Source organism: Strix aluco, chromosome 3 (assembly GCF_031877795.1).
Source record: "Strix aluco isolate bStrAlu1 chromosome 3, bStrAlu1.hap1, whole genome shotgun sequence".
NCBI classification, from domain to species: domain Eukaryota; kingdom Metazoa; phylum Chordata; class Aves; order Strigiformes; family Strigidae; genus Strix; species Strix aluco.
In genome coordinates this window covers 35,779,072-35,793,730 of record NC_133933.1, presented here as the reverse complement: position 1 = coordinate 35,793,730, position 14,659 = coordinate 35,779,072, and the positions used below count along the sequence as shown (strand labels likewise).

Genomic DNA, 14,659 nt, shown 5'->3' with positions numbered 1-14,659 from the left:
AGACCAAATTCCAAGTGCTGTGAAAAGACTGCAATACTTGTGTATGTTTAAGTAATCAACTATAGTAGACAACAAAAGTTAAGTATAATATGCAAGGTCAAATGAGATTTTTTCTAGGCTATTTTCTTTACTATTGTGATTTGGCAGTTTGATTTATTTGACAGCATTTAAGGTTTGTGTTAAATTGCTGGAAATACCTAAACACAAATAAGTTTGTATAAAAAGTAGTACCTCTGCTGTTTAACTCAAAAATTTGAGCTAAGTATTCTGAAAAAGTATAATACTTTCTTTTGCTTTTAAACTTCATTTGATTTTGTTGGTAGCTGGCTAACTAAAACCTGATTTGTAGTGTCTTAAGGTGACAAAGTCAATGGCAAGAAGGAGTTAGAGTCCAGATCTGACTTGATCTTCTTAACTGGACTATTTTACACTATGATGGGCAGCCACCTCTCAAAAGAGTGTAGAGCATTATGCAGTATATCCTATTTGACTATCTTCCCGTCGTGTATATGTCTTCTGTATTGGGTGGAATGATGGACCTGTACATCATATGAAGCTTGTCATGTCTATGGTGCCAGCAGTCATTTTACCTCTTTTACAAACAGGAAAACTGGCAATTTATAAGACATGTAGGTAATCCTGAAGTAATATATAGTTCTCGTAATTCACAATATTTTGACCATGCTTTCCACAGAGATCTTCTAAACTAATACATAATTGCTATTAATCTTATACTACTTAAGACTTTGTGAGAGAGGCATAAATTTAACTTCCTGAATTGTATTCCATAATGTGTTCCTTATCTTGAGATATATGTAAGCATTTGGAGCAAACAGTTTAAATTTTAAAAGTAGATGTCAGTATGATATTCACTAGATTGCTCACTGTACCAGCATTGAATTACTTAAACAGAATATGAAATCGTCAAAGATTGTCTAGGTCTCTTCTGTTAATAAAGGCAAACTTTATAACATGCAATTATAATGAACGATTGAGATTTTAGATTAGAAGTGGGTCTGTGCAAGTTAGTACCGGCAACGTTCGAAACAGGATAGTTTGTAGTAGCTGAAGCCAGTAAATCGTATGATCTAGAGGCCGGGAAAATAAATGTAACCTGTGTGTGCAGAAGACATTTATCAAGAAGAGATGTCATCTTTTGTTTTACCAGCGTCCAGAAATCTGTGGTTTACTTTTGCTGTCCACTTTTTTCATCAAAAAGTGCTAAATGAAGTACTATTGAGGAACTGTTCCTTTTACTCAATATGCTGGCCAGTGTCAGCGTAGCAGCCTGTTGCCAGAAGCATGCAAACACCAAGCAGGGGAGCTTTCATAATGAGGCCAAAAATAAAAAAGAAAATAAAAAGGTGTTCGTGTTGTGAGTTGTTTTTGGCAGTTTAGGAAGTTGTGGAGTCAGAAAAATAGTGACTTCTCTGGTGGTAAAATATTTTGAAGTGTCTATTTTTTCATAATATATTAAAAAATATAGGATCTCTCAGCTGTAAAGGTTTGGGGGTTTTGTTTTGGCATTTTTTATTTAGCAGGATGTTTCAGTTGTCACTGTAGGTAAAATTGTAAGATCTTACTTATTCCACTGTATAGAAGCATTGTGCTTCTTAGCTAGTCTTATTGCTGCAGTCTCAATTATTAACCTTACAGAGTTTTGCAGAATAGGGCAGCCCTCTTGCTTTGCCACAGAATCTATTGATTCTGGCAATGGAGAGTTAAGAGTAAAGTGTTACTGCTATAATTCAGTGAAGCTCCAGGAGTACTTACAGAAACTACGATTTAATTAGTCATCCTTTCATGATTTTATTCTAGTATCTTCTGCCCACAAACCAAGGGAAGTAAAGCCCTATGAAAGTATACTTTATAATCAGAACATGTTGTATTTGGATTTTGTAAACTGATCAATTCCCTTCATTCTCACTAAATTTTATTAGTACAACTTTTCCTCAACAACATGATTCGTTTGTATTAACTAGTCACTAAAACCACGTAAAACATGTTAGTGTCAGGAGCACCTTAAGTTCCATATGCTGAAAGCCAAAAGCAATTTTTTTAAATCGGCTTTTTCTGTAATTTATTGGAATATTTTGTTAATAAAATCTGTCAACTGGAACAGCTCATTCTGCACAGCTGATGATTTTTATAGGTTATGATCTTAATATGAATCATAATCTCCAATCAACTGTATTTCTGATGACAATTATCTTATATTTAAACATTTTATTTTTATAATGCAATAGAAAAGGAAAGGACCGCCACATCTACTGATAAATTAAATCTCATGATATTCATCTCAATTTCTCTAATTTTTCTCTAATTTAATAGAACTACTAAATTGCTATTTTGAGAAGAGTAGAAATAGGGTTTAATTTTCCAAAAAAATTGAAGAAAAAGGAGTTTAAAAGAACAGCTTCTGAAACTTAAAAGCCTTTTTTGCATCTGTTGGGAAAGTTTATAGACACATTATGTTTCATGACTTGGTTCAGATTTACTGCCTTGTTAGGGCTTGTAATTTGTACTATTGCTTTACATTTGCATTCTATGTATTGCATAGGAAGAATGGAATTCAATAGCCATAAAAATAATTGCAGGTTATTACATAATGATGGTGCTTGTTTTATCTGTCATGGTCCACCCCTACCTAGTATGTAGAACAAGCGACGTACAGTGGTCTTAAACAGGAAAGAGGACCTTGGATATATTTTTTTTTCAAAACTTTTTTCTTTAGTTCCCCATTGCTCTTTCTTCTTGAAAGGAGAAATATTTGAGAAGTTGTTGAATATAGAGTATAAGCGTAGCAATAATCCATAAATTTCATTAACCAGTAAATCTGCATTTGCAAATACAGAAGTACATAAAGCATGATGGTAGGATGTTAAGAAGGATATTTCATTGCTGAGCCCACAGCCTCTTTCTACTATTAAGTTTCTTCCTTAGGCTTCAGATCAGGGCTTAAGTCCTACAGGAGCTCATATTTTGAGGTTTTAAAGTCAATTTTGCGTACTAAATTGCCAGTTATTTACTGTCACAATGATTGGTTTGGTTTAGTGTTATGGGGTTTTTTAGTTCTGGGTTTCAGATTACTAGATTATGCCTGTCTTCTTAAGAAAGAATAGCACTAACACAAATGTACATCTGTATGATGATTTCATGGGATTCTCAGTCTTTATTGTTTTGCATTCTGTGATTTGCAGTGGTAACTTTACTGTTAAACACACAAAATCCTTTGATGGCTGTCAGTCTAAAAGGGGGGTGGTGTTTTTTTTAAACACGTATCTGAAAAATAACTGTGTAGCTGAGTGTATTATACTGCTCACTTTTATTTGGTTTCATAGGTTTAAGGGTTTAAGCCAAAAATACAAAAAAAAAAAAACCAAACAATTAAAGCTTTACTGTTGAATCAGTTACTCAGCAATAAACATTCTGAGGTTGGATGATCCATCACATTTATTTTTGTCTAATTGATACTGACAGTGTCATTGATCATAATATCATGAAACATAAAGTTAAAAAACCCCCCAAATATCTAGGATGTTCTGCTGTTTTGCTTCCATGTTACCAAAGGAATGCACAGCATTTTCTTCATGCATTGCTAATGAATAATGTGGCATGTGTGTATCAAGCTTTGCATTTCTGTAGTAACTTCAGTTTAGGAAAGTAATTGCTTGTTTACATAAGGTATATTTCAGTATTTTCTGTTTTAGGAGACTTTAGATGGAGAAGGCTAAAGGAAGGACTGCCTTGTCCAGCAGCATCTCAGTGAGACAGTGAAAGAAAGATAAATAAAACTTATACCTGTTGACTCTCTATTTTTAATGATTTAAGTGTTCATGCTAGAACTTGTATGTCTTTTATGTGCTGGAACCTGTAATCGTTGCAAACAGCACGTCCATGGGAGAGATGGGGCAGTGGGGAGGAGCATTAATTTGGCTTCATTGGATGCAATTAGGTGCACTCCTTAGGTCTTAGCAGGTTACCAGTACATCAAAATTTGGGCAAAAAGATGTCCGTGAATTAAATATTGGTTTTTAATTACATAATGAACTGTCTGGAGTACACATACAATATTTGAGTATACCCACATAATATAGACAGGAAGTATTTCTCCTGAAGGAAAAGAGTGAAATAGAGTTAAACTAATAATGCTGCTTCAACTCTTGCTGTTCTTTGTCGTTTTAATTATTTGCTTATTGGAGTTAGCTTTAGTAATAAACTGCTGAAATATGTACCTCTTTTAATATATCTAAATGTTTATATATTTGGAGATATCAGATATTCTGTTTTACTGTAACATCTTTTCTGGTCTAGACAAACGTTACACAAATGTGACTGGCTAAAACTGAAGACTGACTGATGATATGTAAATAATCAGCTACTCATTTCCAAGAACCCTAAGGACAATGTGTTGGTTAACAAAGAATAAACACGCTCGTTTCAAATGATGATGTTCATTGTTTAGCATTTATAGTGTGTGTCCTAGATAAAATCATTAATTCTATTTCATTTCACCTAGACTCATGACTTTTTGTAAGTAATAAATCTTATTTAATTTTCATCTTACTATTGTTAAGTGATTAGATTAGCTCTTGAAATGTAGGTCAAATTATACACAGGTTACCATTTTGACATACATATATGTATTGTCTCTTTTTATCTGCATAGGCTAGATGAAAATAGTAACTGAGCATCTCACAAGTTCTTATTTAATACATTGTTCACAGTAGTTGCGATATATGGAAAAAACCCTCTATTTTTTAAACAGGACTTGAAGCATGGACAAACTAGGTGTATACAAATTTACAGTGGAATCCTGAGCCATGAGTAGTGAGCTTGTACAGGGCTTCCACCACAACGGTGTTTTTCCTCTCCCCTCTTTCTATAACCTTTGCAATTCACCACAATTACAATGAGCAGTCATTCAGGTCCAGTGCATTTTGGCACATTTTTCTTGAAGGAAACACAGGCTACTTCTGGCAGCAGGGAGAGCTGACTTCAGAGTTGGAGATTTTTCTCATAGGCCATTTTTGCACTGATACAGATTTTTATGTTATCATTCCTTAAAATCCTTTACACTTCTTGAGTGTCTTAAGTACCTGTTGATTTTAGTTATCATGGACACCTCTTAGCATTCGGACAGTAACTTACAAGATGTTGTATTGACTCATATAAGTAACCTTTTCCATTGGAAAATTGCTGCTTTTTTCCCCCTACCAAACTATATAGTTAAACAACAACAAAACTTGCCCTAGCATTAAAAAGACAAGGGCTCAGAGTTCCAGCTGTTGGTCCAAGCAATAAAAAGCCTTTGGTTTCCATTTTTTAAAGGAATAAGATGCTCCCTGCATTCTACTGACTTCAGTAGCAATAAGCTCATTACAAGTACATAATATTTCTCAGGATCAGGCTCTTGTTAATATGTTATAGAGCTTGATGAAATGGAGTGTGTCATCTCTGACAATGCTTAGAATTTTGATGATCTCTTCCTTCCAAAGTTCACAGAGCCCAGCTGTGTTCTGCATGAAAGAAAAGCACTGTAACTGTTTCACTGATTAAAAAAAAAAAAAACCACAAAAAAAACCAAAAAAAGCCCCCCCCAATATTGAAAAGCAAATAAATGACAGAGCAAGGAGTAGAGTACGTGAAATCTGGCTTGCTGACTGTCTCATAGTCCTCTCTGGGTGAGAAATTTCTAAACTAAGATACAATTTTAATTTGATATTCTTTACACTGTGCTTCATCTTTGTTTACAAATAAAACACTTTCTAGAGCTAGAATGTAGCTCTTTGTATCCATTTTTTTTATGCATATCATGCATTTTGACAGTGTATGTAAAATGCTATTAAAATGGCAGTAATTTCTAGGCTTTGTTCTGTGTAATTAACCTTGACTGCACAAGAACTACTGAAGAGAATAGCTGTTTATCTTGCGTTAAATACTCATTTTAACATGGAAACTCAAGCTGCTTTTGCAAGTTTTAATTTTATTTTTTAAAATTTAAAACCAGAAACCGTTGTTGAGACTTTTTTTCAAGACGTGGAAATTAATAGGTGGATACTGGGTAATAAAAAAAGACTTATTTAGAGCAGGCAGTATATTTGGAATAAAGACTAGTGACCAGGATTTATGCAACTTGTTTAGTAGAAAAAAAGGACTGCGGCACTAATAATATGATGCTTTAGGACTGCATGCTTTATGAGCTCTCCTAAAACAAAAGAAATGTTGGAACGAAATTACCAGAGGGATTCTTCTGGTTGTAATAACAAATGTTTCATGAGAAGCTATGCAACTGAATTTGTAATAAACAAGACTGGCATTTTATGATCGTGTTCTTGCAGCATCAGTTTTACTGTATGGCAGCAACTTAATAACTAAAATATTCTCTTTTTTTTTTTTTTTTTGTTTACCACATGTTGCCAGTTCCTTCTTGAAAAGATGTGTGATCAAACTGCAGCCCAGTTTACAGGCCTTCAGGCAATGATAGTATCAGATTTAGGAGACTATACCTGTTAAAGCAACTTGGAGGCATATATTATCTCTGACTCATGTGAGGCAGCATTGCAGTATGCAGAATTATTTTTCCTTGGCTTCTTTATTTATATGTTTTGTGAATATAACTGGATAAATTTACCCTTCACAGGGTAAATTTGTGTAGAAAGCTTTATGCCAATGATACCAAAATGTTACCACAGTTATCAAAAGGTAAGTAACTGTGTATGAATAAACAGTATATTAATATAATGTTTCAATAACAGATAAAAAAGAAGGAATAGCACTAAAAAGGTAATTTAATAGAAGAGAACTGAGAGTCACTGGAAGCCTAGTAAGAAGAGAAGGTACATGTAAGATGGAAAAAAATGCAGTCTTATTAGGTTTGGAGGGATGCATTCCCAGGAAACTTGGAAAATTGTAATAGTGATCTGTATAAATAGGATGTAAAAAAAAAAAATAATTCGTTCTGCCGTGCAGTTCAGCAAGACAACAGGTGAGTGTGTGCTTAGTAGGACTTCTGTTACGGAGCAAGGTGATATGTGTGCAGTTTTCTGGCACAAACAGCTGTATGTTTTAAGATTTTAAGTAAAACAACAGATTTGTGAGCAGTAGAAATAGCGAAACTTCATTTTGTACAGGTTTAATCCCTTGTCTCCTTGAATCTCTACACTATGCCATTATGGTTCTTCCATGTCTCCCCATGTAGCAATTTATCAAGTGAGAAGATGGGAAGTGTTTTCACTGTTTGGCCCCTCAGCTGCTACCATTCATAGCAAGCTGAATTTACCTGTCGCAATATTTGGTGGGGTAATCAGTTATCTGTCTCCTCTACCCGACTGCTGATCTTCATATAGCTTCTATGAACTTAATTATCTTTGAGACTAAAAACAGGTCGGAGAAAGGCAAGAAGACAGCAGGGAGGCATCTGAAAGTGTTCTCACATATGCACTGAATCTGAAACCAAATTAAAAGGGGGGAAAATCATTACAGTGTGTGCACATTAGAATGAAAAACTTGCTGACATTGAAAAGTTTTTCATTATCCAAAAAATTTTAGAACAGTTTTGCTCATGTGGGATGAATGCTCTAGTAAAATATTTACACTTGGTTAGCACTGAGACATGTGGTTGAATTTGTTTATAAACTCTTTCCTGCAACCTAATTCTCTGTCAGTGTTGTTTAAATCAATTTGGGATTCCTATCTAAGGGATTATACATCTTAAAAATAAATTTTTAGTCAAGTGATCAGTGCCAGAACATTTGTGGTAGGTCAAGGTGCAGTTGGTTTTCTCCTTCCTCCACTGAGTTGCTCATCACTGTTACTGTGAAGGAAATTTCTCCCTTCATGTGAGCTAAGAGAATCAATAGTAGGTTTTCAATATGAAGACAGCTTAATGGCTCGTTTAATATGCAAAAGCTACTTTGGGGTCAGACAGAAAAAGCAAGAGTCTGAATTTGTAGAGAAATGAATAATCTCTGCATTACCATATTAAGGCAATTTTGGAAGGTACTATCGATTAAGATATTTACAGCTACACAAAACACATTAGAGTGTGCTTTTTGCATTGCAAAGAAAGAATGGAAACAAGTCTTATCTGTTCATCTTTGTTCTAATTTTGGATTCTTTGAAAAATACAATGAAAGATTCTTATTGAGATTAATTTTTGGAAGCTTACTGCTTGTAAACTTGAAAACACTAGTTTGAAACTTTCACAGTATTGTGTCCCGATATTTACTTCTTTCTCCTGTGCATGAGTGCATTCAGATCCCTGCAAAACTATTACATGGAGAACAAAGTATTTGAAAATTACTATTTTTAAGTAAACATTTAGTTCGGGACTATTTACTTTTTTATACAGCTGTTAATTGCAAACCAGCTTCCAACAGGCTGAAAGCTAGACAGATATACAGCAAAGCATTTATCAATGCTGACTGAGAAGGGAATATTCAAAAATTTACAAAGATACCGTGACAGTGTCCTGTTAAGTAACCATCTGCAAATACATTAATTCCATTATTTTAATGGACTCCTTTCTTGATTAATCAATGACCTTATTCTCTTAAGCATATCTGTCAGAACATGTCTTCCTAACAAATCTATTCAGCCTGGAGCATGTAAGGCATCATCCTCATCTTCAAACTGTGTTAGGTCAAGAACATGTTGTGGTAATGTGGGCATCGCTTGTCCAAGAACATTAAGAGCCTTGGTCAGGATCTTTTTAACCATAAAAGGATGTGTGTTATGCTTTCTTGTTTGGTATAAGTTGGAAGTGAGTGAAAAAAAACTCAGAAGGAATTTTTATTACAGAGAAGTATTTCCCTCCAAATAGTACATGAAGGAATACCGTGTCTGAAAAAATATTTTGTTGGCAGGGGAAGAAGTAGTCTGAACTACATATTGTTGCTGATAAATGTTTTAGCTGTAGATGAATAATGTATTTAAAATTCAAATTTGTCTAACAGCAGAAATAAAAAACTAATTTTTAGACACTTATTTTTTATCTAGTTGTGTAAATCTTTCAGTACTAGGCCTGAATTTTTTATTTATTTCCGCCCCACCACCCCCAAGACCGTTACCAATTGCAGGTGTTTAGAAGCTTACCTGTAAAATGAAGGAAAAGCAAATGAACCTGGCATTATGTGTTTCCAGGAATTTGCATATGAGGAGAAGAGTTTTTCAGAGCAGTTCCATCCTGGTGGCATACAAACATAATTGTTAGCAAAATTCTTATTTGTTGCTCTTCACTTTTTTGTATTTCTTTTGAGAGTGATGAGAAATTCTGGGCATTCGTATTATTTATGGTGGGAAAATTATACATTTTATTTTAAGATCGTGAAATCATAAAAGGAATACAAAAGTGAATAGCCACTTTTACGCTCTTCAATGTGCATTCCATTTTTTAGAGTGTATTTCCTTTTTAAGTTTATCAGTGTTAACAAAAAAAGCTCATCTTTAGTGACCAAAACTGTTGAGCATAATAAGAGGCAAGTATGCTCCCTTTTGTTTCCATGGGTGATGCACAGATGGGTATATTATGCATAAGTATGCAACACATGTAATTAACTGTAAAGAGTTAGAATGTTTCTGAGATTCTGTAAAAAAACCCAAAGTGTACTAGTATCTTCAAAGCCTCAGCTGCAGAGTGAGTGTCAGTGTCTTCTCTTTCCATATCTTATGGTGATGAAACTACATCGCAACATGGAGGACTGAGAAGCATAAATTTTATATTCTGTTTTGATTTCCACAGAGGTTCTTGAAGAGATTCAATGTGATGCTGAGAGGACAAGTCATATAATCTCTTGCGTTTTCATACACAAAATGGGGAAAAGAAATTGTAAAACATCTTAGTGACACACAATTTCCCATTGATATAATGTTTTCTGTCTTTATTGCAGTCTTAAAATTCTTTCAATAACAAATTACTGGTTGTACAGCTATTCCAGTGGTTTGGAAGCATTTACATGCTGAAAAGGCAGGTAAACAGCTTTTCAGTAAATGTGCATGTGCCTCATATGTGCTTGTAATTTCAGAGCAGTAAAAGGATTCCTAAGAGAGCTTGTTTTTTTTTTTTTTTCTTTAAAGGAATGGGGGAATGAGAGTAAAGTTTACTTATTTCTGCTGTATTTTTCCTACAGTGTGTTTTGTAGAAAGTTAGATGTGTTGCAAATATGAGACTTAAAATGTAGATTTCAATCAATAAAATAACACCTACAAAGCAATATATTTATAGAGAAGTACACAGTATGGAATGTATATTGCCATATAACTTTTTTGAATGATGATACGGCGTCACTGAATCTTCCTTCTCAGTTTTTCTTACACAAATACTGAATATAATAGTACAGTTAATCAGAGTAACTGATTATTCAGTAATGAGAAGCAAGTCGCTTGCATTTGGAAACAAGGAATCCCTGATATACTCAACTGTCATAAAAAGTAGATGATTTCTAGCTTTAAACCAATGTTTTGTCTGGAGTGAAGAGCAAGTATGTACATCATGGTTGGTGGGTTTTCATCTGTTTTGCAAAGAAATATTAATTGCACTTCATGTTGTGGGAAAGGACTAGCTAGTAGATTCATTTCCTTGTGTTTGTGTTAGAAAAAAGGTTTATGATCCTGGAAAGTGATCAAGGCAAGAAGTATTATGATTCCTGTTATAAAACCAGTAGCATGCAATTTTTTAAAAACAAATATTTCAGGTGCCTCTATAGAAAGGCTGGTCTAATGGCCCAGTTGGTGGAGTTTAGGCCAGTCAAGAGATGACTGAGTTTTTTATTCCATGAGGTGTATTCTGCCCTCATTGAAGTCAACAGGAACATGATCAGAGAACTATATTCATAAACATAGATTTTCAAACCATCTGAAATACGAAGAGTAATTATATGGCATTATATATAAAGGCTTCTTTGTGTTATATGCTTGTTCTGTGTTTCAGAGGGATAAATATATACAAGAATTGTGGGTGTGTCAAAGCAGCAAAACTGGTTCAGACAGGTAAAAGCATTTGAAGTGGTGTCTTTTACACCATTAATAGTTTTGAGTTTGTCTCAATATTTCTGCATCAATATTATGAATCCTGTTTTCAGGGATTTATTACTCCTATAAAAGCATCAGGCTGAATTTTGGCTCATCAGGCGAATTACTCTTCCATTCTTTTTCTATTAAAATAATTTTATGCTGTCAATGATAGCTGTCTGATATTGGAAATGTTTCTGCAACTTGAAATTTTTTCTTGTTGTTCATGAAGATGTTGGTGGTAGTTAAAGGAATTAAGATTAATAGGCTTTCTTTCTGCTACATTGATGGAGAACTTTACAGTCGGGATCTAAAAGTTCAGAAATACTGACTTTAAGCCCTGTAACATCACTGATAAGATGTGTTAATCTCCATGTTTTAAAATTGTGAAACTGCTTTATGAAGTTTTGCTAAGAGTCATGCAGTGACAGAACAGAAATAGATTCTGGTAGTTGTGATTTTTAAGCCATGGACTATCAAATACAATAATTATCTGCTAATTTAACTGTGGCTGTCAACCTAAACTTAGTATGATATTTATTAATAGGTGAATACAAGCTGTTCCATGTGTTAATCTTTGTCCATTTGAGTATTTGTTTATCGTGGTTGAACGTTACGCAATTCAAGGAACTGTCATTCAGTAGATGTTTTTAAATCTTCAAGTGATATCCTTTGATACAGCAGTGTTGGAGGGAGAGAGGAAATGAGACATTAATTTCAACCAAAGTGAAAAGGCTTGAAATAATTGTTTTCAACATTAAGTTTAGCATTAGTCAGAGGGTATCTTTTAAATACTGCTTTAATCCATTTTAAGTGTAGTTTGAATTGCTACCAGCAGCTTAAAATGTGTGTATGTACGAATTTAGGATTGCAAGTGTTTTGCATGGTAAGTACTTTTTACAAATGCTTTTGTGCTGCTTTATTAAAAAAATTATTTCATGTCAGTTCAATATGTCGAAGCAGGAGACAGTGGAAATGGTATTGTAATCTGTCCACGTGACCAATGGTGTGCATGAAATTAACATTAAAATTAAGTAGACTTTCAGTGGTGAGACTTAAGTGTCATTCTCTTTCCTTCACTGGCAAGTAAACATTCAGGCCTTTAGATGTAAACGGCAAGTCAGGCTGTTGTGGTGTTAGGTTGATCAAACCACACCTAAATTTAGGAATGGCCTCAGTTCCTTCTGTCTTCCTCTAGCTACCCTATGCATGATCCAGCACTCTATGAAAGAAACTTATTTATGAAATTTTATTATGATACCAACTATCCATTACACAAGCATTGGTATTCCCTGTGCTGAGGTGCCTGTTACCACTGTCTAGATTGCGGATAGCTTCAGTATCAGCTCTGGCAAGATTGCAAAATCTGTCATGATTTCTTGTGCATTAGCCAAGTTCTCTAAACACAGAGCTCAACCCTTAGCACCAGAAGTCTGATTGATTAGTGCCACAGTATTTCTTGCTCTTCTGAAGACAGTGGCTTTCATCTTCTTCCTTACCTACTCTGAACTGTGCTAGAACCTACTAAGCCCCCAATCTATCAATGGGAGCAAGAGCTTCCTTATATGAAGTTCATTTACTTAATCTGAGCAGAAAGTGTAATAAATAAGGCGTTTTGGCTTTCAGAAGTAGTATTGGAGGGTACCTTGATCATACCTACAGTATTCTTTGCAATGTCCTTGGAATTTCTGTATGCCTGGAGAAGCTACATGTTGTCCAAGACATGCTTCTGATAGTAAACTCAGTACTAAATGAAGCACTGTCTTTCAGACAGAACAACACTGTAGCTCCCAAAGCAGATCAGTTTTGCTCACGCCTACCTTATCATTGGTAATGGTGTCAGAAGTTCTTGTTGAGTGGGGTTTTTTTAATTATTTAATGAGGGTAACTGAGTTTTCTCAGCTGGGTACTCCCAGATCACATACTATTAGGTTTCCAGATGCTGAAATATGGAAGATACTTAAGTTTTCTGTTTTTTTTCTTTAAAAAAAAAAAAAAAAAGTCTTGATAAAATATTATGGCAGACAGAAGTTTTTCACTGATTAAAAATACATGAAGTGACATCATTTATAACATAAGTGAAATTGAAGATCAGTATTTACTTAAATGGCGATATTCACTAACAAGGGATTTTGTCAAAGTTAGCAAATATCTGCTAAACTACTTTGGTAGAATAGTATTGCATCTCAGTTCTGGTGAGGATTGTAACATCCTAAGTTTGTTTGTTTAAATCCAACTTTGTTAAGTGGGATTCAGTGCAAAGATATACAAGCCTTAGGCAGTTTGTGAATATAAAAAGACATGAGTCCAGTCTAGTGAGAGACATCAGGTAACTACAACATTGCTTAAGGTTGCTGTGGTTACTGCAACTATGTTTGTGCCAGCACCTGTTTAAAGCTCAAGTTTTCAATTCCATTATTTAAGTTCCCTAGAGAATTACAGCCAAGAAAAAGGATCTCCTACTGGACTTTGCATTAACAATAATTTTACTATGCTAGATAAAAGAATGGTGTTTAGGTCACTGGGAATGTACATATTCTTCTAAGAATAAACCTTTTTGTGGCTGAAAGAGTTGATCGTGAGCATCACAGAATACACAAAAAAATGCTAGTGCATTATGTCACTTACCTACCATGTCATGACAGTAAGTTGTGGTCCCGTTCATTGTCTTGGATAATGCATTTTACCTACAACTTATTTAATGAAAATATGATAGAACAAGAATGATATCATTTCATATTTCATAGGAAATTAATGGAAAATTCATGGACTATACCTAGAAATTAACTTCTGTAGCATGAAGACTCAACAGAATATTTCCTCTTATGTGCCTATTTCAAAATCTAATCTGATATAGTTATCTGTGATCTTCAAAGAAAACATGTTTCTATGTTCTTGCCAATTATTCCACCACTGGGTTTTGTATAGTCGAACTTAGCGGGTTGTGATATATGGGCATTTAGAGAAAGGTCTCTTCGTGTAAGCATAGTGAAACTGAAGTGTTTCTCGGAATTGAAGAAATGATTATATTGTTCATGTTAATGGACAGGGCACTGAAATATTTTATTTGAACTGAAGTGGAGACAGTTTTTTATGAAAGATTATTTAAAGTGTAGCACCTTTGCTACAGTCTGGTGGTGAATGTTCTAAGTGGGCAGGTCTTCACCAGCATAAGTAGTTATGAAATAAAGTTTTCGATACCATCATCTTAGTTTTCTTCAGCAAGCAGTAAGAGAAGATCTCACCTGCTTTGTTCAAGGAATACATTATAGCCTGATGAAAGTTAGAAATGTCTGTGCCCACTCTGTCTTTCTTGTTTCTCCTTCCCCTAATAGCTGTCCAGTTTTTCTGTTTCCAAAAGTAATTTCAGTCAAGGAATAATAATCTAAATTCTGATCTGCCCCACATGAGGAGTGCAGTTTTTACAGACTTTCCTATAAATCAAGGCAACATTTTGCCTTAAACTGTTATCTCAGAAAGTGAATGGATGACACTTTCTGAGGAGCTATACAAACAACAGTCATTTCACCATCAGTCTTGAGCCTCCACTTTCTGGGCTTACTGAACCTTAAGTACAGCTTATCATGGACTTGCTGCAAGTACCTGTCGTTGTCAGCCATCTATCTGCCTGTACAACAACACAGACATC

The 14,659-nt window shown here is 34.6% G+C and overlaps 1 protein-coding gene across 3 annotated transcripts in view; it reads left to right on the top strand.

Annotated features, from left to right (window-relative positions):
* The window catches only part of BABAM2 (BRISC and BRCA1 A complex member 2), a 178,704-nt gene that overhangs the window by 64,808 nt on the left and 99,237 nt on the right, over positions 1–14,659 (top strand). The gene's annotated exons all lie outside the window — the stretch shown is intronic.